A 24,210-nucleotide genomic window follows, 5' to 3' on the forward strand; every position below is an offset into this window, starting at 1 on the left:
CCCCTCTTTTTCTTTGTATTTTCTTCCCATTAAAAAAGAATCCCTATTATTTATTATCTCGTTGGTAATTTATTTTTTTTAAATAAACAAATTGATGTCGGCTACACATCACTACTGCCGCCTGGCTTCCTCTGCACCACCTATAGAAGACAAAAGGAAAAATAGAAAAAAAAACCACCTTTGCATGTCCTACATCAAGGCCCTACCCCTGCCCCTATGCCATGTGACCCAGCCCCTCCCCCTATGTGCTTGCTGAGCCTGGCCCCCCTAGCACCTGCATGTGCTTGACCCGTCCCTCCCCTTCCATGACCTCGTCCACACGCTCGAGACCCCACCTACTTTCGTGTCCACATGCTCTCGATCTTGCCACCTGCCACTTGCACTCGGACCTTAGGATTCTTGCACACCTACACACTCGACCCGCTCCCTCCACGATCTCAAAAACGTGCCTCCTCCACGTTTTTAAAATTTAAAATTTTATTTATTCTTTTGGTATTATTATTTTATTAGCTTGATTTTTTTATTACTATTAATACTATTATTTATTATTTCATTTACATTGGATTACTATTATTAAAAAAAACTAGTATTTAATTAAATATTAATTAACAAAAATTTATTGTAGTTTTAGTTTTACTATTAGTTTAATTTAAATTTATTCAAATGTAGGTAATAAAAAAGGAAAATTCATTAGTTTATTAAATAAAGTTATTTTTAGCTATATATATATATCCTTTTAAAGAAATTTATATATAGGTTTGCATAAATATATAAATAAAAAATAATATGTATATATAATAAGTATTTATAATTACCAAATTAATAATTAAAAAAATTAAAATCAAAACTAAAAAATCGTAAAAAATTAGAAACACCAGTTCAACCGTTCAAAGTCTATTTTGATTATTGTTACTTTTTTATTTTATTCTTTTTCTCCTAATTCTCTCTCTTTCTCTTTTTCCTTTATATATATATACATATACATGCATACATACATACATACATACATACATACATACACACATATATATATATATATATATATATATATATATATATATATATATATATATATGTGCATGCATGCATGTATGTATGTGTGTGTGTGTATGTATGTATGTATATGTATATGTGTATGTATATAAAAACATAAAAAACATCAAAATAATTTTTTTAAAAAAAAAAGAGAAAACACAAAAATACCTTTGCCTGCTATCAGAAATTCTTGAAGAAGGTGATGCAGCGGAACCTCAACTGCAACCTGCTGACTACCATTTTAGATCCAAAAAGAAGTCACGGGATCATTTTACATCCATTCACATCATTTCACATCCATTCACATCATTTTACATCCATTCACATCATTTCACATCCAATCTTATCTAAGTGAATTATATTTTTAATCATTTTCATAATTCATCTAGAAAATTTATGCATAACCTTCTTTATTTTTCAGGCAAATGAATAATGCTCAAAACTCCACTTTTAGCATAAAATTTACTATGCAGAAATTCATTCTCTAAAGATATAAAATTTTCCATAGCTTCCCCACATTTTAAAGAAATGATAATACTCAAAATTCCACTTTTGATATAAAAATTTATTATGCATAAAATTCATTTTTTTTATAAATAAAATTTTTGCCATAGTTTCCCCACATTTTTTAAAAAATGAGAATACTCAAAAGTTCACTTTTAATATAAAAATTAGTTTATGAAAATCCTTCATTTTCTAATGAAAAAATTTTGCCATAGCTTCCCCACATTTACTATGAAATGAGAATACTAAAAGTTCACTTTTAATATAAAAATTAGTTTATGCAAATCCTAAATTTTCTAGTTATAAAAATTTGCCATAGCTTCCCCTCATTTACTATGAAATGAGAATACTCAAAAGTTCACTTTTAGCATAAAATTTAATTTATGCAAAAACCTTCATTTTCTATTGATAAAAATTTTCTATAGTTTCCCACATTTACTATGAAATGATAATGCTAAAGATTCCACTTTTAATATAAAAGTTAGTTTATGCATAATCATTCTAATCCCCTTCATCACTTATTTTCTAACACTCCCCCATCCCTATCATCACACATGTATTGGGTCTACACTCTTACTCATTTTCTAGAGTAGTCCACTTCACTTTGAATCTTGGCTACAATGTTGACGTTGACTTGAAACTTTACACTATAGGCAGGAATAGGATTACAAGTATGGGCGAGAGTTATGCTCTAATTACTCTCTTGTAAAGAGAGTATATGAGTCTTGACTCCCTTCCTAAGAAGTAATAATGACGTGTCTATTTCGGCTCAAAGTCCATACCAAGAGTCCTTTTCTATACATTAGAACATCTCGGAGGTCATTTGGAGGACCTTTTAGAAGAGAGAGAAAATAGCTGCTAACAACCAATGAGCAAGCAGGCAACGTAATGTTAAAAATTAGCTATATTCATTTTAAAAATTCTTAAAACATTTTTATGTATATTCCAAAAACAATCGTATTCATTTTAAATATATAACTTTTTTGGAGAATCTGATAGAAATTGCATTGAAGACGCGTGCCCAAGTACAGATGGAGAATTTTTCATCCTCGATATCTTGTCTTTACTTGTTGAGGAGGGAAATTTTAAAGTGAACTACCTTCGTATGTATTCTTCTTCTCGCTTTCCTCTCTTCATTCTCCTAGCTATGCACTGCTTTCCTTCATCCTTCTACTCTAATCTTTGAGTTCTGTATATTTTCTAAACAATGGCTACAAACCATCGGTTCATATCATGTTGATCATACTGTGCATCAGAGGACATCGACGAAACACTTCAAAGGCCAAGGAGACCGAGATCATCAGTGTTTTCTGTACTTATCTCCAACATAGTCAATAAATAGAACCAATGGACATAAGTTCAAATAACCAAGGGAACCTGGGTGCTTATGCAACCAAGAAAGAGAAAACATACAAGCAGTAAGAACATTTTCATAACGTCATGGAAGGGTAGAATCAAAGACTTCAAGATAGAGAGCGGAAGGACAACTATAAAGGAGGTGCTTATGCAACATGTCTACATGCACAATGAGCTTGTACTTAGCAGAGAGGATCAATCATCCTTGCAACCACATAAAATAAATTGTACTTAGCAGAGAGGTTCAATCATCCTTGCAACCACATAAAATAAATTGTAATTCTCTGAACCTCAAAGCAATTCATTATTGTTATCAGTATTAATATCATTGATCATTGAATTATTGTTCTCATTTTTAGGTTAAATTGTTTGTATATGCAGATGTGTATCCCTCATCATATGAAGAGTGGCAACCAATTGAGTGCATGATTGGGATCATGACTGTGGTACATGCACACATTGGGCAGCTCCAGTATGAGGGGAGGACTAAAAGAAGTCTTGCTGATGCAGGTATTTTTTTTAATGACCACTTTTACTATTTGCTGGACAAAGCCAATACCCATGGATGCTTGGAAAAGTTGCCTCTCCAAGCAGATTGGAACCACATAGATTGGCCAATTCCCGATTCATGCATTATAGAATCTACATTAGGAACTCAATGGAGTCTTCTTGGGCCCTTTTATTTGGCAGTTTAAGGGAGTCAAACCTTTTCTCTTAAGAAGAAACGTTTTCTAATTTGAAGCTTCAAAACGGCTACTTTATTTGAATTTGAATTTGGGGGAAAAAATGGAATTTAAAATCTAGCGGATAAAACCATATCATGTAACATATCTATGGAAAGCTCTTGATGCGTAGATCACGGATATGTAATCTTCGCTCAGATCGGAGCTTGTATGTAGAAGTTATGGAGGTCCGAAAATTGTAAAATTGCCTCCCCCCTTTTTGGGGGAAAAAGTGCACCCTTTGACCACTCTTACACCTCTCTTACAAACCAATGGTTTTTGCTTACATGGCGGGCTCCTATTTGTCAAAAAGTTAAACGTTTCCATAACCTCATGGCAAATTAAAGGGCCCAAGAAGACTCCATTGAGTTCCTAATGATTTTAAGAGTAAGCTTTACAAAGATGTGAAACGATCACTACTACGAGGGGGTAGTCCCACACGGATAGTGAGAATTGTGCTCTACCTACCAATAGCTATTTTTGTGGAGCTTTTCAATGTCTGTGAGGCTAAAATTGCAAATACTATGCTCATTTGCAACAATCAAGATTCTATATTCTTGGCAACTTTACTTGACAAGAGTTGGGACAGGTAAGTGCATGAAGAGATCCATTGCCAGATCGCATTAGAGACAATGAATGTTAAGTACATGATAGCAACACAGACATTCATCATGTCATATTGGTACAAACAGTCTCGTTACATCAAAGGAGAGCTAGTTATAATGGATCAGGAAGCATCCAGTTTAGAGGGCAATAACGTGGTAGATATTGAAGTACATGATGCAGACTCTACCTTGCTCATAGTCATTTCAATGCGGGAGCTATGCAATCTACAAAATTTGAGGAAAGATATCATAGACGAATGCATAAATGAAATGCGAGCAGAGTTTTGTTTCTTTCACAATGGAAGAAAGGTGCAATCGAGAAGAGAAAAGATAATTATTTACAAAGATTTGCTGAACAAAGTAATTATCATTGTTATGTAACTTCAATTACCCATGTACTTTTGATCCAAGACAATGTACTTTTTTATATTATCAACAATTTTGATTACAAGACAATGTACATCATTTTTATATTATCAGTACTTATTGTTAATATTAGCAATGAAAGAAAGCTTTCAATGTATACGAGTCATCACTCTGATTTATAGGAAATTACTTCAATTAAATGGATTATTTTTTACATATTCTGGAATTGTGCCAGAAAAATTGTACAAGCCTTTTAAACAAGGAATTAGGGTCTGTTCCAAAAACCTATCATCTACATCTCCCTCAAAAGGTAGGGGTGATATACAAGTGTGCTCTGGATTAAATATCCCCTTCTCAAGGGTATCATCTATCAACAAAGTATTATTATGTATGTCAATAGATAGATGGATAATGGCAAAGGGCTTAGTGTATAGCGGCACTCCCTCTTTGCTTGGATGAAACATACTGGGATGCACTTCACAAGCCCTTTGATCATAGATAAAATAAAAGTCACTTGGCTCAAAACTTGTTTCTGTGCAAAGTTTTATGTATGTCAATAGGCAGATGGATAATGGCAAAGGGCTTAGTGTATAGCGGCACTCCCTCTTTGCTTGGATGAAACATACTGGGATGCACTTCACAAGCCCTTTGATCGTAGATAGAATAAAAGTCCCTTGGCTCAAAACTTGTTTCTGTGCAAAGCACTCTGATCATAGGTTCCAGGTTCTCCGAAGCCGTTTGAGGACCAAATGGCAGCCCGAAAAAAATAGAGCACAAACTTGACAAAATCTGCCACTCCTGGCCTCAGTATTATTTGCATATACCCTACACGAAATGTTCTCACCCCACTAATATTGAAAGGAACATATTTCCTTCTTAGAAGCAGACCATTTACGTCTAGAATTATCACTCTCTGAATTTATAAAACATTTCAATTAGTTTGATAAGAAATGTTACAAACCTTCACCACTTAAAATTGTAGGGGCATGTCTTTAAAGAATGTTACAAATAAATTGTCTACTGGCTCACATCAATCTTTTGAGGTGTATGTTCCACATCTTCATTTGTGTCCTTGAGAGCTCAACTCCCTCCTCCTCTTCCAACTTGTTGTTCTGGTCTTCCGAAACATTCTCATCCTTCTTCTTCTCCTCACCTATATTCTCCACACCTCACACTTCTCTTCCCTGCCCTTCTCAACCTTCTCATCTTTCTTCTCCTCATCATCCATCTTCTCCTTCTCACCCTTCTCTTACCTGCCTTCTTCCTCAACCTCCTCTTCTATGCCCTCCTCCTCCTCCTCCTCCTCACCCTTCTCTTCTCTACCCTCCTCCTCCTTCTCTCCTTTTCCATCCTCACCGTTCTTCTCTTGCTTTACACTCTCCTTCTCCTTCCCCTGGTTGGAGGGCTCTCACTGAAGAGTTCTGTACTTGACGAGAACCTCAACCTCATCTGGGAAAGTAGGTTCGTTCTGTGGGGTCTTCTCCTTAGCACATTTTAAGATCATCCATATTACTCTATAGCACTCCACAAAGAGGTTGTCGTATCTTTTAATATTTGACTGCGGTGAAAGGAAAAAAAATCATCAAGTTTAGTAGAGCATGAATTTATGATTTCTCAGGGAGAAATTATCAACAAGTTTTATTACCTTGGTCCGTGTAGGGTTATGTTGAAACAGGCTGTCTAATAGGTACTCTACATGTATAATAGTTCTCCAGCCACACGAATAGCCATTTGTTTGATATGGCACAGATATTTCCTTGACTGCAAAATCAAAAATGCCTTCAACAAGGCAAATAGGGCCAATAGCTGCAAGCATTCTCTTAATACAAATGTCAAGGCATACAAATTTAATAGGACACTAGAATTGCAGAAGGACTTGGTAATTTAGAGTAACATAAATGAGCAAGATGCACAGTCTCAATTCAGGGTGTGTGCCTGGTATGGAATTCAAAGTCCAGACAATCTTCTTGTCTACCTCCAAACAGACAAGGCTCTAATGATTGCTAAAACATTAAAAACCAGAGTTAAAAACAAGACATTAAATCAATCAGAATTTGAAATAATATCAAAAAATATGTATATTTACCTTGATTCATATGGAAAAATAATTGTGTTGACTTCCTTGAGTTGCAGTAGGTAAACCATCTTCTTATGTTATCTAGTGGAGTACTTTTGATCCTTATTAGCAGAGGAGTCAATTGAGAATTAAGAATAAAAACTTCAATCTGGGGGACTCTGCAAGGATCTTACACTTTACCAAACTGCCAAATAAAAAAATAAACATTAACACAAAAAATTATCAAACTTGAAGCAAACAAATACATTAGACTCAGATGAAGAAGAACTTACTTTAGACAAACATAAAAAATAGAGTTAGATATCTGATCTCTCTCTTGCTTCAGTATATTTAGGTCCACCAAGTCGAGACTAAGTTGTGTCTCCCCATCGTCCAGGACCCGGAATGGGTTTAATTAAGCTTTTAAGCCTTTAATCTGCGAACTTTCGACCTAAAATAGTAACTATCCAGGCGTCTAATCAACGAACGGAACACGCCCGAAAGGAACCAAGGTTAAACCCCTAGTATAGATGGCCTAAAGTACCTTATGGTTATTCTTAAGTAAAGTTATAAGAAAATAATCTTGCTTTTGAATCATTGTCTTTTCGAAACGATGGTTTTTTGTTAATGTGTGAATTCATTGAATAAAGGCTATGTCTCTTTTTATTGGATACACTACTGGTTTATTGCTAACATGTAGGTACAGCTTCTCCCCCCCTTAGCTAACTCCGTGCTTGCCTGTGTAGCCGGGCGGAGGATATAGCGAGGCCGGGAGTCGGCCCAAGGCAATCCCCTCCTATGCCACTGGGAATTGGATTTCACCACCAGGGTGATGTATACATGCTGCCTAGTTCTGTGGGTCCAGGCTAGTGCGGTGACTTAACCCCCACCTCATGAGGAGACGTCCCTTTCGAAGGGCGAGAGGGTTTGGTACAAGCGGTAGTACCTGAGGGGGTGACAGGACGGCTTGGCCCTCATCGGCTGGCTGACGACAAGGGGAGACGGTCCGTGAGGTTTACCCAGCTGGTTGAGGCTAGAAGATCGAATTCTAGATCATCGGTGTGGTTGTGGTTGTGGTTGTGATTGGATTGTGGTCATGGTTATGGTTATGGTTTGGACATGAAGTTTGGATTGGAATATCGGCCCGGTTCTAGGGTCTTTGTAAATATTTTTCACTGTAAGTATGTTGTTGATTTCAATGTTGTGCTAAGGAAGATTTCTTTTAAGGAATCAAGTGTAATTAATTAACAAAGGAATTTATTTTTAAGTGTTTCACAGTGTGGTAGGACTTAATTAGAAAACAATTGAATGGGTGAGTGTGTGGAAAGTGGGAGAATGGATGCCCTGACGGTACCATTCTAAGGATGGGTGGACCCGATCAGTCGGGTAGCTTTCTACTAGTCGTAACTTACGATACTTAGGGAATAGTAGAGTCACGAACAAGACTTGTTTTAGGGGACCGAGCCAGCGGCCGTGTCTCATGAAATACAGGGGAAAAAGGCGTTGGCTTCCTTGAACCAAGTGTGGGTCTTGTTCCATCTCCACGCACATTCCGTGCTGGGGATTAGAATTTCCTTTAGGATGACTACGCTTCCCCTCCGAGATAGAGTTAGGTCCGTCCGTTTGCTCGTAACCTCGTATTTCTACGAGATCGAGGTGTCGTCAATCCGAAAATAACACGAGACTTAACCGCCTATCAAAAGGATTCCCCCACCCTACGGGTCGGGGTCCTTACAGCACATTTCAAAACATATCCATAAGCATACACACACACACACACACACACACATACACATCCACATATACGCTTTACATTTTTATATAAACACGGGTACAAGCATATGAGCAATTGGTCATGATAGCCTAAAGACGCGATATCCTGTTTGCAAACCTCTTAGATTTTCATATTCGCATCAAATGGCTACAAAGGTGCAAGCATGAAAATATATGTATATAAGAATAAATAAATATATATATATATATGTATATGTATATAAATAGATACGTATATATACGTGTATATATATATATATATATATATATATATATATATATATATGTACGTATATATACTTATGCTTGCGCCTTCATAGCCATTTGACGACGCGAATTTGAAAATCTAAGAGGTTTACAAATAGGATATCACGTATTTCGGCTAATATGGCCAAATTCTCTTGTGTGTGTGGGTGTGTGTCTCTATATACACATACACAACTATATTCGCAGGTAGAATCATATAGAAATATGGTGCATACAGCCGAAAAATGCATACTCCCAAACATATACATGCATGCATACATACCTACCTACATACCTACCTTCCTACCTACCTACCTACCTTCTCAAACACACCTACCTACCTACCTTCCTACTTATAAACACACATTTTATGTCCAAGAAACTTAAATATAGGCACAAACATACCTATCTATGTACCTTTCTTCCAATGTTTATTTCAACACAAGATTGAGTTCACATTTCCTTATTACAAGAAGATACATGGTTGGTACAACTCCTTTATCATAGCGTCGCAAGCTACCTACAATAAGACTTTAGAGTATGTGACAGTATACTCCATCCCAAAGCAGACAAGGTTCAAATTTTCTTACAAGAAGATTGACTTCACATTTCCTTTTACAAGCTTAAGTAGGCACAAACATGAGAGGCTTGATTAAAGCTTAAGTAGACACAAACATGAGAGGCTTGATTAAAGCTTAAGTATAGGCACAAACATCCTTACTTCGAGGACGTGATATTATATTGCCCACTTCCTCTGGTGATAGTATCGGTTGATGCATTACCATATCCTCATTCTTATGTAATCCCAAAACTCGCAACAAGAAGACAAAATAGATATGCTTACATGCAACGTAAGGCTTTCCTCTAGATTCTCTTTGCATGAGATCAGGACATGTACACCAAGGTTGTACCTTGATGTGTATAAAATAGTCCTCTCCACTCTCACATGCCAAATGAAAAATAGAGTAGGGGGATGGCTGCATTGCACTCTCATTAAGGACTGTCGCTGTAATGGCCTCGGCACTACCAATCCTCTTTTCTGCTTCTTTGGAAATCCAAATGAAAAATAGAGTAGGGGGATGGCTGCATTGCACTCTCATTAAGGACTGTCGCTGTAATGGCCTCGGAACTACCAATCCTCTTTTCTGCTTCTTTGGAAATCCAATGTCTCCACTTGGTTGATCTCTTTGTATTCTATGTAGCATCATGTGGTCTCTTGTCACTTTCTTTGTTGCCTGCTGCTTGTGTGGACGTTTCTCCCACCCCTGACACAAAAGGTTCTTCATGAGTAACATCTAACTTGAACCCTGCCTTTACTAATTTCTCTACCTCTTGACTGGTTATGTTGGTCCCAACATCCACTTTCCACATATCTGGGTATGATGGCTTGTATATTATGTTTGGATCTACATGCCATGTGTGTGAAACATCTCAAGGACAAAACCACATCATTTGAGCCTTTGGCCCTCCCGGACCAGGATGTCGTCGCTCTGAGTAGAAGCTAGGGGCAACAACTCCAATAGAGCCTCCCTGTATATATGAGTTGCACTTAAGTCTTCCATCAATACCTCCCAAACATTTGACTTTTCAGTTCAATGGGGTTCGTCTAATGGCCCACATTGTGCATCCAACGGCCTCTTTCTTTACATGCATTTGTCCTCCGCTCATTGTGCCATAATGTTGTTTAGGCTCTTCATGTCTGACATCTTGTTTCCTCCAGTCATTGGACTTTTTGGTCCTCCCCTTGAAGCGTGACTTGCTGCACTGTTTGTTTTAGATCTATCTCCAAAACTTACTCTTCTTGCAATTCCCTGATTTTGACGATGTCTGCTCTGCATCACATAACCTGGACAATGTGAGCATTGGTCTACTTGCGTTGTCCTCACCCTCTTCTGTTGAATAGTCTCCTTATCTCCATGTAGAGGCCTTGATTCCTCATACATAGGAGTATTAGCTACTGTTTCATGGACCATGCGAGCCACTTGTGGTGGTGTCGGTCTTGACCTTGCTGCCACCCTATCCAGCAACTTGCTCAAGCTTGGTCCCTCACCTTTGTGCTTCCCCATCTGATATGCATATTGCTTTTCACTTTGTAGTAAAGCGTTTGCCATATCTAAAATGCACGCATCATACAAGCTAACCTTTTCCTTGTATCCTTCACCAGCAAGCCAACTCCCATGTACACTCTCAAATAAGTTTGTTCGAGGGGTTTGTGCTAAATCCACCGAGCTTAAGACCACCTGCACACAAGAGGTTTCATACATGAATTCACAAAATTGACTCCAATGCAAATACATCCATACAACATATCATTTCTCCATAAAATTTCTCACCCTTGACATGAGGTTGTCCCAATGTGCTATTCGTACTTCCCACACCAACTCATCCACGTATCCATCACTGATAGTTTTCCCTCATGAACATGTCCATTTCTCCACCACTCATCACGAATCTCTTTACTTTTTAAGAAAGCTGACTCCTTATTGGTTGCCAATCTCCATTCTTCACACAAGTCAATATAGTGTTGTCGACTTTCTGCCTTCACGCATTGTTTAGCATGCTTCATCAAACTTTGTTTCCAATGGAATAAGCACGTTCACTCCTTGTCCTCCATAATGTTGTGTAGACCCCCATTGAAAACGGTCCTAATTGCACACCAATTGGACCCTGCTTCATTAGCCATAAACCCATAAAAGTGTGCGGGTGCATAACCGCATTGCTCCATTGTGCTATTCAGCATTTCCCAAAATAGTAGTTGGCTTTTTGTATCCGCCTCCTTCATTTCGCATGTGGTAATTGTCAACAACTCTTGAACACTATAGGATTTTGGAGAGAAATTTTTTCAATCAGCTATCATTCAAGGTAAATCAAGGTAAATGAAAGAAAGGAAAAAATTGAAGTACGTAGTCTCACCTTGGGTCGTAAAATATGACAAGCCATTGTTGACCAACCAAAAACTCGATGAGTGTGATCAAACAAAACCCAAGACTTTGACAAGTCACCTCCACTATCACACCGCGTACGATTCACCACCAAGTCCACGCCTGATGCTAGTCCTCACAAAGACATCTTAAAGACATAACATTTGTCATCAGGGCCACCTCAAACGGATACCTTGTATAAATGAATAGAGAGATCTTCTCTGTATAAGAAGGATGCTATCAAAGACCTCTAATGCCCCGGCATCAATTTTCTTTTCTCTGGGTACAATGCGTCTAAACCTAAAAAACATAATTTCACAATAAAGAGAGGACCGAATGTAGAAAAATACATCCAAATATAATTAAGTTACAGAATGAATACTCACCTCTGGTTTTCCACAAGAGGACTCAACTCCTCCAAAAAATTGCAGAGCTCATGATCCCCAATACTTGTAGGTAGAGGTGGAGGAGGTGGAGGCATAGTGGTGGAGGCGCAGCCAGTGGAGAAGATGGCCTCGGTGGAGGCGGAGCCAGTGGAGGAGGTGGAGGTGGAGCATGCATTGCGCCCTTTGCTCCAGCCTCTCCAGTCCCCCGGCAGAGCCGGGGGACTCGAGAGGCTAGAGCAAAGGGTGCAAAATGTAGGTGTGGTTTGGCATTTTGATAGGCGGAGCCGGTGGAGGTGGAGCCGGTGGTGAAGATGGCCGGTGGAGGCACAGTCGGTGGAGAAGATGGCCCCGATGGAGGCGGAGGCGGTGGAGGCAGAGCATGCATTGCGCCCTTTGCTCCAGCCTCTTCAGTCCCCTGGCAGAGCCGAGGGACTGGAAAGGCTGGAGAAAAGGGTGCAATGTAGGCGTGGTTTGGCATTTTGACATGCAGAGCCGGTGGAGGTGGAGCCGGTGGTGAAGATGGTCGGTGGAGGCGGAGCCGGTGGAGAAGATGGCCTCGGTGGAGCCGGTGGAGAAGATGGAGAGGTGGAGGTGGTGGAGGCGGAGCCGACGGAGAAGATGGCTAGTGGAGGCGGTTGAGGCGGTGTCGGTGGAGGCGGAGCTGGTGGAGAAGATGGCCCATGTGTAGAGCATGCCTTGCAACCATAGCTCCAGCCTCTCCAGTCCCCTGGCAGAGCCGGGGGACTGGAGAGGCTGGAGCTACGGGCACAATGGAGGAGGTGGAGGAGGTGGAGGAGGTGTAGAAGGTGGCTGCGGTGGAGAAGATGGCCTTGCAATCAGTGGTTTGCACTAAAGATGGCCCCGTGTAGAGCATGCCTTGCCCCCGTTGTTCCCATTAAATCTTTTCACTTTTTCGACGGCTCTCCCATTTCAAGAAATGAAGTGGTGCTTGGAGAGGATGGTTGAGATTATAAGATATATGCTTTTGCTATTTGCATTGAAAAATTGGTCAAGCACTTCACAATTTTTAACATCTGCCGCCGTTGATAGTGATCAAATATGCTGCAACGTTGATATTATAAGCTGAACATGCTTGCAATGTTTTGTTTATTTGTGTGGCTTTTATTTTAACATTGAAGCTTTACCTCCTGTCAATGTATGTAAAACATGTTTCAAGCTTATTCGAGCATAGTCTTGCACTGCAGACAAAATATTAAAAGGGGTATATTGCACAATGCTCAGTTTTGTTATGATTTTAAGTTTATTGCAGTGGCACATGTACAGAGATAGGTATTGTTTTTTAATTCAGCATTAGTGTCTGATATATCCAATAATCATAGCCATGCATTGTAAGTGTCGTGCCTTTTTCAACTTGCACTGAGCACCCTCTTAAATCTAAGCTCCATTGGGGTTGGTTTGGGCATGGTGGATCTAGCACACTGGGGCCCATTAGTTGACGATGGGTGAATGTTTCTTTCCTAGAGGTTTCTTTGAATAGGGCCTATAGTTACGGCCCGATCTTGGTTTTGGTATCCGGCCTTGTGAGCTTACTGATCTACTCTTTGAAGAAGTAACACTTTTACAAAAAATTTCTTTTATTCATCAACTTATGCATAAAATCCATTTTGATGAAAGTAACACTTTTATAAAAAAAATATTCTTTTATGCATCTATTTATGCATAAAAATCATTTTGATGAAAGTAACACTTTTATAATAAAAAAATATTCTTTTATGCATCTATTTATGCATAAAAAACATTTTGATGAAAGTATTACTTTTATAATAAAAAAATATTCTTGTATGCATCTATTTATGTATAAAAATCCATTTTGATGAAAGTAACACTTTTATAATTAAAAAAAAATTCTTTTATGCATCTATTTATGCATAAAAATCCATTTTGATGAAAGTAACAGTTTTATAATAAAAAAATATTCTTTTATGTATCTATTTATGCATAAAATTTAATTCTATTAAAAATCACTATTTTATAATAAAACAATTAATCAATATGCATCTTTCTATGCATAGAACTTAATTCTATTGAAAATCACTCTTTTTTAATAATCAATATGCATCCTTCTATGCATGAATGAAAATGACACTTTTAGAATACACAAACAATGGGGATTACTTTTTTTTATTAATAAAAGATGAAATTTATTTCACAAATTTTTTGAAAATTTTACCATAACCTCCTTTGTATGGCTGACCATTTTTCAATTTTTCTAACCTTAATCTACTTAGGAATTATCCCCAATTGGTTTAAAGCATTCTAAACTAATCAATTTTTACTTTTAAGAGAGAAACAATATGAAAAGTTTAATTCCAACATTTAGATCACTTAACTAGGATAAGGAAGGGCTGATTTTAAGAATGAGAGAGGGGGAAAGCCTTTTCAGTAAGGCATAGCTTCAAAGTTTTCAATTTAAACAAAACAAGATTAGAAAAACCATTAAAAGAATAAAGAAAAGGCTAAATTACTAACTTACATAAATTTTGGGAGCTTTCCTTTGGCTTGACGGTTTGAGGGTTCTACTCTTGTTAGCAACAAGAGTGGCCACCAGTTCTTTAGAAGAGAGAATGGTCAAAAACTAGTGAATTATTAAGAAATTCACAGTTCTTGGCTCTTGGGAGGAGTAGAGCAACTGTGTATAAGACACTATTAAGCTTCAACAAAGGGGGAGGCTTCTATTTGTAAGAAAAATTGAGCTCCTAACCAAGCAAACTGATTCTGGAATTTTTTGGATCAATTTGGTCAATTTTTGACCATTTTTAGGTCAGTTTAGCTTACTTTTTGGAACTAGACTTGATTTAGGAGAGAGGAGAGATGAAATATCTCAATTTTTGATGATTTAAAACACCACCACATGTGTGAATTAGGTGCCTCATTCATGAGGGGGGAATCCCTATTGTGAGGTGTCAAAAATCTATTTTTTTAGTTTTTCCTTTGGTCCTTAGTCCACTCTTCATCTTATGTAAGCATTTACTCATTTTTGGGATGATTTTCTTTATTTCGTCTATTTATCATCTCCACACATTTGGAAGAAACTGATTGGCACCTCAAAGCCTTAATTTAATTTTTTTTGAAAATCTGGACCCCTAGGGTAAAGCCTCTTGAACAGATTATACTTGATTTCTAATGCACCTTCTGAAAATCTTTTTGAACTTTTGTTTTGGGGGATTTTATTTTAATAAGATGAGATATTTTTCTATTCAAAAATATTCAAAATCTGAATAATCTCTCTCTAGAACATTCTCTCTCTCTCTCTCTAGGCCAAAACAAGATCTTTTATAATTCTACAGAGGGATTTGATTACAGGGGAAAGATGTTAGACATTTTGAGAGGCTGGGGAGGAATCTTACATTCTCTCCCATGCTTGAAAAATGCGAGATGTCCTCATCTTGCAAACTGGGGGTAATCGCGCAACAGATCGGTTTCTTTCTCCCAGGTGGCATCTTCAAAATGATAGAACTTCCATTTGACCAATAATTCTCTCAGAATTCTGTTCCTGAGAACCTTTTCTCGAACATCAAGAATTTCTTCAGGTTGGAGTTCCATCTGTCCTTGGGTTGAAGAAGTTAAGATTTCATCATCAAGCACATGATTTGGGCTTGGTACATACTTTTTAAGAAGTTTGACATGAAATACATTATGTACTTTGAGATGAGGAGGCAAAAGAAGCTCGTAGGCTAAGTCACCTACTTTCTTAGTAATCAGATATGGCCCACAATATCTGGGGGATAACTTCTTGTACTTCCCAAGAGATAGAGAACTTCTTTTGGGACGTACTCGAATGAAGACCATATCTACTTCTTCGAATTCTCTGTCTGTCCTCTTCTTATCTGCATATTGCTTCTATCTATCCTAGGCAGCTTTTATATCTTTGCGAATTGACTGCATCTGCTGGTCCATGTCATCAAGCATCTGTCTGGACATCTCGACCCTAATCAATGGGTCGGACTAAGTTAACAGAGTTAAGCAATCTTGTCCATACAGAGCTTTGAAAGGGCTCATCCCAATACTTCGGTGATAAGAAGCATTGTAGGCGAACTCGACTAGGTGCAGATAGCTTAGCCACTTCTTGGGTTTTCTGCCGCCACAGCATGACCGAAGTATATCTTTGATTACTTGGTTTACCCTTTCTGTTTCACCATCGGTCTGAGGGTGGTAAGCTGTGCTGAGATCCAAGAAAGTTCCTACTGCTTCGAAAAATACAGTCCAAAATCTTGACGTGAATTTGGGATCTGGATCACTTACTATTCTTCTGGGTAGGCCATGCAAACGGAAGATTTCCTTGAGGAACACTCTAGCTACATCCACTGTAGTGTAGGTTTCTTTTACTGGAATCAGATGGGCAACTTTGGTTAGTCTATCAACTACTACGAAGATGGAGTTATAACCTGATTGCACTGAAGGTAATCCAGTAATAAAATACATACTGATGCATTTCCACTTCATCTGGGGGATGTCTAATGGATGCAACTTCCCAGGAATTTTTATTCTCTCGGCCTTGACTTTCTGACAGGTCAGACATTGACCTACATGATTAAGCACATCCTTTTTTAGACCAGGCCAAAAGAAGCTTTTCTTCACACACATGTAGGTTTTGATGAAACCTGGATCCTGCAACAATAAGGCTGTCATGGGCTTCATTCAGATTTTGACTCTTAGCTCCCTCATCATTGGGAATGCATAGCCTGCAATTATAATACATAATTCCATCATCCAGGCTGTACTCTTGAACTCGGTTCAACTCCTGAGGAGTTTTGCTTTCCTGCATAAGTAGGGTAGAAAAAGGGCCAAAGAATCTATCCTGCATGATCTTTTCACTTGTTTCAATAATCAAAGGATTTGATACTACAGTAATTGCAAGCAACGAGGCTTTTCTGCTGAGGGCATCTACTACCACATTTTCTTTACCTCGGCGGTACTTGATTTCAAAATCAAATTCTTGCAGGGTCTCCATCCACCTTCTTTGGTGCATGTTGAGATCCTTCTGAGTGAAGATTCACTTTAAGCTCTGATGATCTGTGATTAAAGTGAATCTTTGACCCAGTAGGTAGTCTCCACAACTTTAGGGCATAAACTACTGAAAGTAATTCCAGGTCATGGACAACATAATTCCTCTTATGCGTTCTGAGTTTTTGGGATTCATAGGCCACTGCGTGACCTTCTTGCATAAGTGCACCTCCTAGGGCAAAACCACTGGCATCAGTTACTACCTCAAAGGGTAGAGAGAAATCTGGCAGCTTCAGAACAGGATTGGTTACTAAGGCAGTCTTTAGCTTATCAAAAGCACTCTGGCACCTGGCAGACCATTGAAACGGAATATTCTTCTTGAGAAGATTTGTCAGGGGGGAAGCTATGAGAGCATACTTTGGTATAAAAAATCTATATCAACCAATCAATCCCAAGAATCCTCTGACTTCTTTCACTGTCTTGGGTTCAGCCAATCTATGACTGCTTGGACTTTTGCGGAATTTAGAGAAATTCCATCTTTTGATACTAGAAAGCCCAAGTATTCAACATGGTCGGCAGAGAAAGTGCATTTGCTCTTTTTTGCAAAGAGTTGGTGCTTCTTTAGGATCTCAAGGACTTTTCTGACATGAGCTTCATGGTTAGCTGATTCTTTGAGTAAATCAGAATATCATCAAAGAAAACAAGAACAAAATCATCCAAGTATTCTCTAAGAATGTCCTGCATTAAGCGATTGAATGTAGCTGGGGCATTTGTCAATCCAAACGGCATGACAGTGAATTCATAATGCTCATACCGAATAAATCAGAATATCATCAAAGAAAACAAGAACAAAATCATCCAAGAATTCTCTGAGAATGTCCTGCATTAAGCAATTGAATGTAGCTGGGGCATTTGTCAATCCAAACGGCATTACAGTGAATTCATAATGCCCATACTGAGTATTGATGGCTGTCTTCGGGATATCTTGCTCATTAATCCTGATCTGATAATACCCTGATTTGAGATCTATCTTTGTGAAGATCTGGGCTTCACTTAGCATGTCCAAAAGCTCATCAATTTTGGAGATAGGATACTTATTCTTAACTATCAGCTGATTTAGACCTCTGTAGTCCACACAGAGTCTTAGCGTTCCATCTTTCTTTTTTTGAAAGAGAACTGGCGCACCCCAAGGTGAAACACTGGGTCTTACAAACCCTTGTTCTAATAGCTGTCTAAGCTGTTCCTTGAGTTCAATGGCTTCAGGAACTGGCATTTTATACATGCGCAAGGCTACTGGGGGGTCAATTCTATCACATGATCTACTTCCCGAATTGGGGGCATCTCTGTTAATTCTGCTGGGAATAAATCATCATATTCACTTAACCATTCAAGTTCTTTAGCTTTTAACTTTGAGTCTACTGGATTCATTTTGACAAGATAAATGCGCTGCTTCTTTCTAAGTCCTTTTAGTAACTTAGAAGCCTTTACTAACTGCAGACTTGGGGATCCTGAAATTCTGGTTCCTTGAACCTTGTTTCTATGAAGGTCACTGAAGGAAAAGGTTCCATTATGACAGTGAATATCAGCTTGATTTTTATGGAGACAATCCATTCCAAGGATCCCGTCGAGAACTCCCAAAGGTATAACTCTGAACTGGCAGTCAGTGAAATTTCCATCTAGATTAAACTAAATACAATCTGTCTCAAGGTGAGTGAAAAGAATCTTTCCACTTGCCAATTCAACTTGCATAGGTTTCCCTGATTTCTGATCTAAGACTAGCTTACGCAAGCATCCTGGGGAAATGAGTAGTACTGCCTGATCTAAGACTAGCTTACGCAAGTATCCAGGGGAAAAGAAAGAATGAGTATTGCTTGAATCAATTAAAAGCTTAAAAGGCTTACCCTGATACTCGGTTGGAGTATGGATGATGGAGAATTAGTGATTCAGCCCTTGGTTTTCAATTGCAGCATAAATCTGTCCTCTTTCCTCTTCCACTACATCTGTAATTGTGATTGCTCTGGCTGCTCCAGTCTGAGGGGGAACTCTTTCTCTTTGGTTGCCCCAGTTCTGGGAAGGGGTTCTGAGGCTACTCTGGACAGAGGCAGACGGTTGAGCTGGAGTTCTCCTAAGATTTCCTTGATTTGGGCGAGATGGACCTTGATTTGACTAAGAGGAAGGGGTTGGCCTCTACACTCTCCGTCCTTGACTTCCCTATCCCCTAGACATGGCATGAGTCGGGCAGTCTTTCAGCTGGTGACCAAAACCCTGGCATCCAAAACACCAGTTCTCACTTTTGAGCTCATCCCTCTAAATCCTTGAAATAGATGGGGCTTCTGAGAAAGTATTCTGTGGGAAGGGTCTTCCTTCACTTCTAAATCTTCCTGCATCCTGATTCTGATTTAGGCCTTGCTGTCGCTTTGGGGGAGGAAAGCTTGAAGCACTTTCCGAGGTTTGGAATCTTTTATAATTAGAGAATGTAGGCTTTGGTGGGACCTTAACAACAAAGGCTTTAGCAAAGTCCTTTGCCATTCTTACTGCTTCGGCCATTGAGACAGGTTTGGCATTCTTTACTAAGGTGTCCAAGGGCTCGTTCATTCCTTGAATGAACCTGGCCATCAGTTGCTCTTCATCCAACTAAGGGGAATATTTGAGGAGAAGGGAAAAAGCTTGATGGTACTCTTCAATTGTCCGGCTATCCTGCTTTAATTCCAAGAATTCATTCATTTTAGTTTCAAGGAAGCCCGGAGGACAAAACCTCTTTTTGAGGTAAGCTTTAAGATCGGTCCAGGTTTGGGTATTCCGGTCGAGATGGTTAGTCTCGCGGTGATTCCTCCAAGTGACCCTGGCCCTTTCCACAATCTTCAACTTGGCGAGAGCCATCTTGCTTTTCTCATTGTAACCAGTTACATCAAAGTATTCCTCCAATGCCTCAATCCACTTTTCCACTACTTCACCTAACTGTTCCCCTTCACCCTTGAAGGGACCAGGTTGGGATCTGTGCAGGGCTTTTTGAACATCTGGATCTAACTCTTCGTCATCGGTTAGAGGATCCGGTTGGCTTGCACGGGCCGCGCGCCTCATGATTCTAATAAAACGAGATTTTCGTCAACTTAACTTTGACAACAGATTTATGATTATTTAATTTTTGGGAATTATTCTTTAAACAGATGATTATTTCATCATACTTCATGAAACAAGATTTACTTTGATAATTTTATTAACCATATTCACAATCATGAAAATAATTTAGATTTTTTTTTTGTAAAACATCATTTATTATCAAATTTTTTGATATATACATAGAGCATCACGGCTCCCCAAAATCAGTGTCTCAATCGTATACGTATAAAGAAGCGAAACTGTGAAGGAGACATGCCATGGTACACACGATTCATTATAGAAAGAGGTGCTATAATTCTATCTCTAGGGATAACGCGGCTAAGAAGCCTAAAAACTCGGCATGAAGTTCTGAAGTTCTGAAGTTCCTGGGTGAATGATCAAAGAGTTGTAATGCTGAACAATCAAGCCCTAGCCTTATCAGAATCATGGCTAAGGAAATATTTTGCCTGAGCCTCTGATGACGCTGACTGGTATTGACATGAATACATCGTCCTCCACAAAACCACATATATCGGCGTAGCTCAAGAGGATCAGGAAAGTAAAGACTCTCAAAATGACGCGCGAGTCTCACTCTGCTTACTCGTAAGCAGAGTTGATGAGGTTTCCAATTCAATTTATGAGTTTTTAAATTTTGAAGTTCATTCAACATACTATTAACAAGCGAAAACATTATTTCCCAGATTTACTTTAAAATTTAAGCAATTTCTGATACTATTACGTAAATTTACAACACTGCTCTGATACCAACTGTGAGATCCCACTGCCCCCTCTGCACACCGGGATTCCCGGATGGTAGCAGCAGAGCGGAAGTAGCTTTCTCTTATGCTGGGCAGGGTTTCTCACACTCGGGGCCTCGCCCTCGAATGTCTGGGCACGACAAATATTCTTTTATGCATCTATTTATGCAAAAAAATCATTTTGATGAAAGTAACACTTTTATATTAAAAAAATACTCTTTTATGCATCTATTTATGCATAAAAAATATTTTGATGAAAGTAACATTTTATAATTAAAAAATATTCTTTTATGCATCTATTTATGCAAAAAAATCCATTTTGATGAAAGTAACACTTTTATAATTAAAAAAATATTCTTTTATGCATGTATTTATGCATAAAAATCCATTTTGATGAAAGTATCACTTTAATAATAAAAAATATTCTTTTATGCATCTATTTATGCATAAAATTTAATTCTTTTTAAAATCACTATTTTATAATAAAAAAATTAATCAATATGCTTCTTTCTATGCATAGAACTTAATTCTATTGAAAATCACACTTTCTTAATAATCAATATGCATCCTTCTACGCATGAATGAAAATGACACTTTTAGAATACACAAACAATGGGGATTACTCTTTTTGATTAATAAAAGATGAAATTTATTTCACAAATTTTTAGAAAATTTTACCATAACCTCCTTTGTATGGCTGACCATTTTTTAATTTTTCTAACCTTAATCTACTTAGAAATTATCCCCAATTGGTTTAAAGCATTCTAAACTAATCAATTTTTACTTTTAAGAGAGAAACAATATGAAAAGTTTAATTCCAACATTTAGATCACTTAACTAGGATAAAGAAGGGCTGATTTTAAGAATGAGAGAGGGGGAAAGCCTTTTCAGTAAGGCATAGCTTCAAAGTTTTCAATTTAAACAAAACAAGATTAGAAAAACCATTAAAAGAATAAAGAAAAGGCAAAATTACTAACTTACATAAATTTTGGGAGCTTTCCTTTGGCTTGATGGTTTGAGGATTCTACTCTTGTTAGCAACAAGAGTGGAAGAGGGAATGGTCAAAAACTAGTGAATTATTAAGAAATTCACAGTTCTTGGCTCTTGGGAGGAGTAGAGTAATAGTGTATAAAACACTATTAAGCTTCAACAAAGGGGGAGGCTTTTATCTCTGAGAAAAAGTGAGCTCCTAACCAAGCAAACTGAGTCTGAAAATTTTTGGATCAGTTTGGTCATTTTTTGACCCTTTTTAGGTCAGTTTAGCTTACTTTTTGGAACTAGACTTGAATTAGGAGAGAGGAGAGATGAAATATCTCAATTTTTGATGATTTGAAACTCCACCACATGTGTGAAGTAGGCGCCTCATTCATGAGGGGGGAATCCCTATTGTGAGGTGTCAAAAATCCATTTTTTTAGTTTTTTCTTTGGTCCTTAGTCCACTCTTCATCTTATGTGAGCATTTACTCATTTTTGGGGGAATTTTCTTTATTTTTTCTATTTATCTTCTCCACACATTTGGAAGAATCTGATTGGCACCTCAAAACCTTAATTTAATTTTTTTTGAAAATCTGGACCCCTAGGATAAAGCCTCTTGAACAGATTATACTTGATTTTTAATGCACCTTCTGAAAATCTTTTTGAACTTCTGTTTCAGGGGAACTTATTTTAATAAGATGAGATATTTTTCTATTCAAAAATATTTAAATTTTGAATAACCTCTCTCTAAAATATTTTCTCTCTCTCTCTTTCTCTAGGCCAAAACAAGATCTTTTATATTTCTGAAGAGGGATTTGATTAAAGGGGAAGATGTTCGAGATCTTGAGATGCTGGGGAGGAATCTTACATTCTCTCCCACACTTAAAAAACGCGAGATGTCCTCATCTTGCAAACTGGGGGTAATTGCGCAACAGATCGGTTTCTTTCTCCCAGGTGGCATCTTCAAAATGATAGAACTTCCATTTGACCAATAATTCTCTCAAAATTCTGTTCTTGAGAACCTTTTCTTGAACATCAAGAATTTCTTCAAGTTGGAGTTCCATCTGTCCTTGGGTGGTTGAAGAAGTTAAGATTTCATCACCAAGCACATGATTCGGGCTTTTGGTACATACTTTTTAAGAAGTTTGACATGAAATATATTATGCACTTTGAGATGAGAAGGAAAAAGAAGCTCGTAGGCTAAGTCACCTACTTTCTTAGTAATCAGATATGGCCCACAATATCTGGGGGATAACTTCTTGTACTTCCCAAGAGATAGAGAACTTCTTTTGGGACGTACTTGAATAAAGACCATATCTACTTCTTTGAATTCTCTGTCTGTCCTGTTCTTATCTACATATTGCTTCTGTCTATCCTAGGCAGCTTTTATATCTTTGCGAATTGACTGCATCTACTGCCGACTTCGATAGTTTTTCTAAATTTTCTCATTACCATCATAGAGAATATAAAACGTTATAATTTTCCTTTGCTTAGTATTTATGTATTCATTTTTCTAATATTGATGAGATTTAAACATAAGATTAAAGTGAACTCTTATTTTGATTAAAAAAAATCCTTTATGCATCATTTTATGCATAAAAATCAATATTGGTGAAAGCAACACTTTTGTAATAAAAAAATTCTTTTATGCATACAAATCACTATTAGTGAAAGTAACACTTTTACAAAAAAATTTCTTTTATGCATCAACTTATGCATAGAATCCATTTTGATGAAAGTATACTTTTATAAAAATAATATTCTTTTATGCATCTATTTCTGCATAAAAATCATTTTGATGAAAGTAACACTTTTATAATAAAAAAATATTCTTTTATGAATCTATTTATGCATAAAATCCATTTTTATGACGGTAACACTTTTATAAAAAAAATATTCTTTTATGCATCTATTTATTCATAAAAAATATTTTGATGAAAGTAACACTTTTATTATAAAAAATATTCTTTTATGCATCTATTTATACATAAAAATCCATTTTGATGAAAGCAACACTTTTATAATAAAAAAACATATTCTTTTATGCATCTATTTTTTCACAAAAATCCATTTTAATGAAAGCAACACTTTTATAATTAGAAAATATTCTTTTATGCATCTATTTATGCATAAAATTTAATTGTATTAATAATCACTCTTTTATAATAAAAAAATTAATCAATATGCATCTTTCTATGCATAGAACTTAAATCTATTAAAAATCACTCTTTTCTAATAATCAATATGCATCCTTCTATGCATGATTGAAAATGACACTTTTAAAATACACAAACGATGGGGATTACTCTTTTTGATTAATAAAAGATGAAATTTATTTCACAAATTTTTAAAAAATTTTGCCATAACCTCCTTTGTATGGCTGACCATTTTTTAATTTTTCTAACCTTAATCTACTTAGGAATTATCCCCAATTGGTTTAAAG

Source organism: Cibotium barometz, chromosome 22, assembly GCF_041138505.1.
Source record: "Cibotium barometz isolate CiBa-2024 chromosome 22, ASM4113850v1, whole genome shotgun sequence".
NCBI classification, from domain to species: domain Eukaryota; kingdom Viridiplantae; phylum Streptophyta; class Polypodiopsida; order Cyatheales; family Cibotiaceae; genus Cibotium; species Cibotium barometz.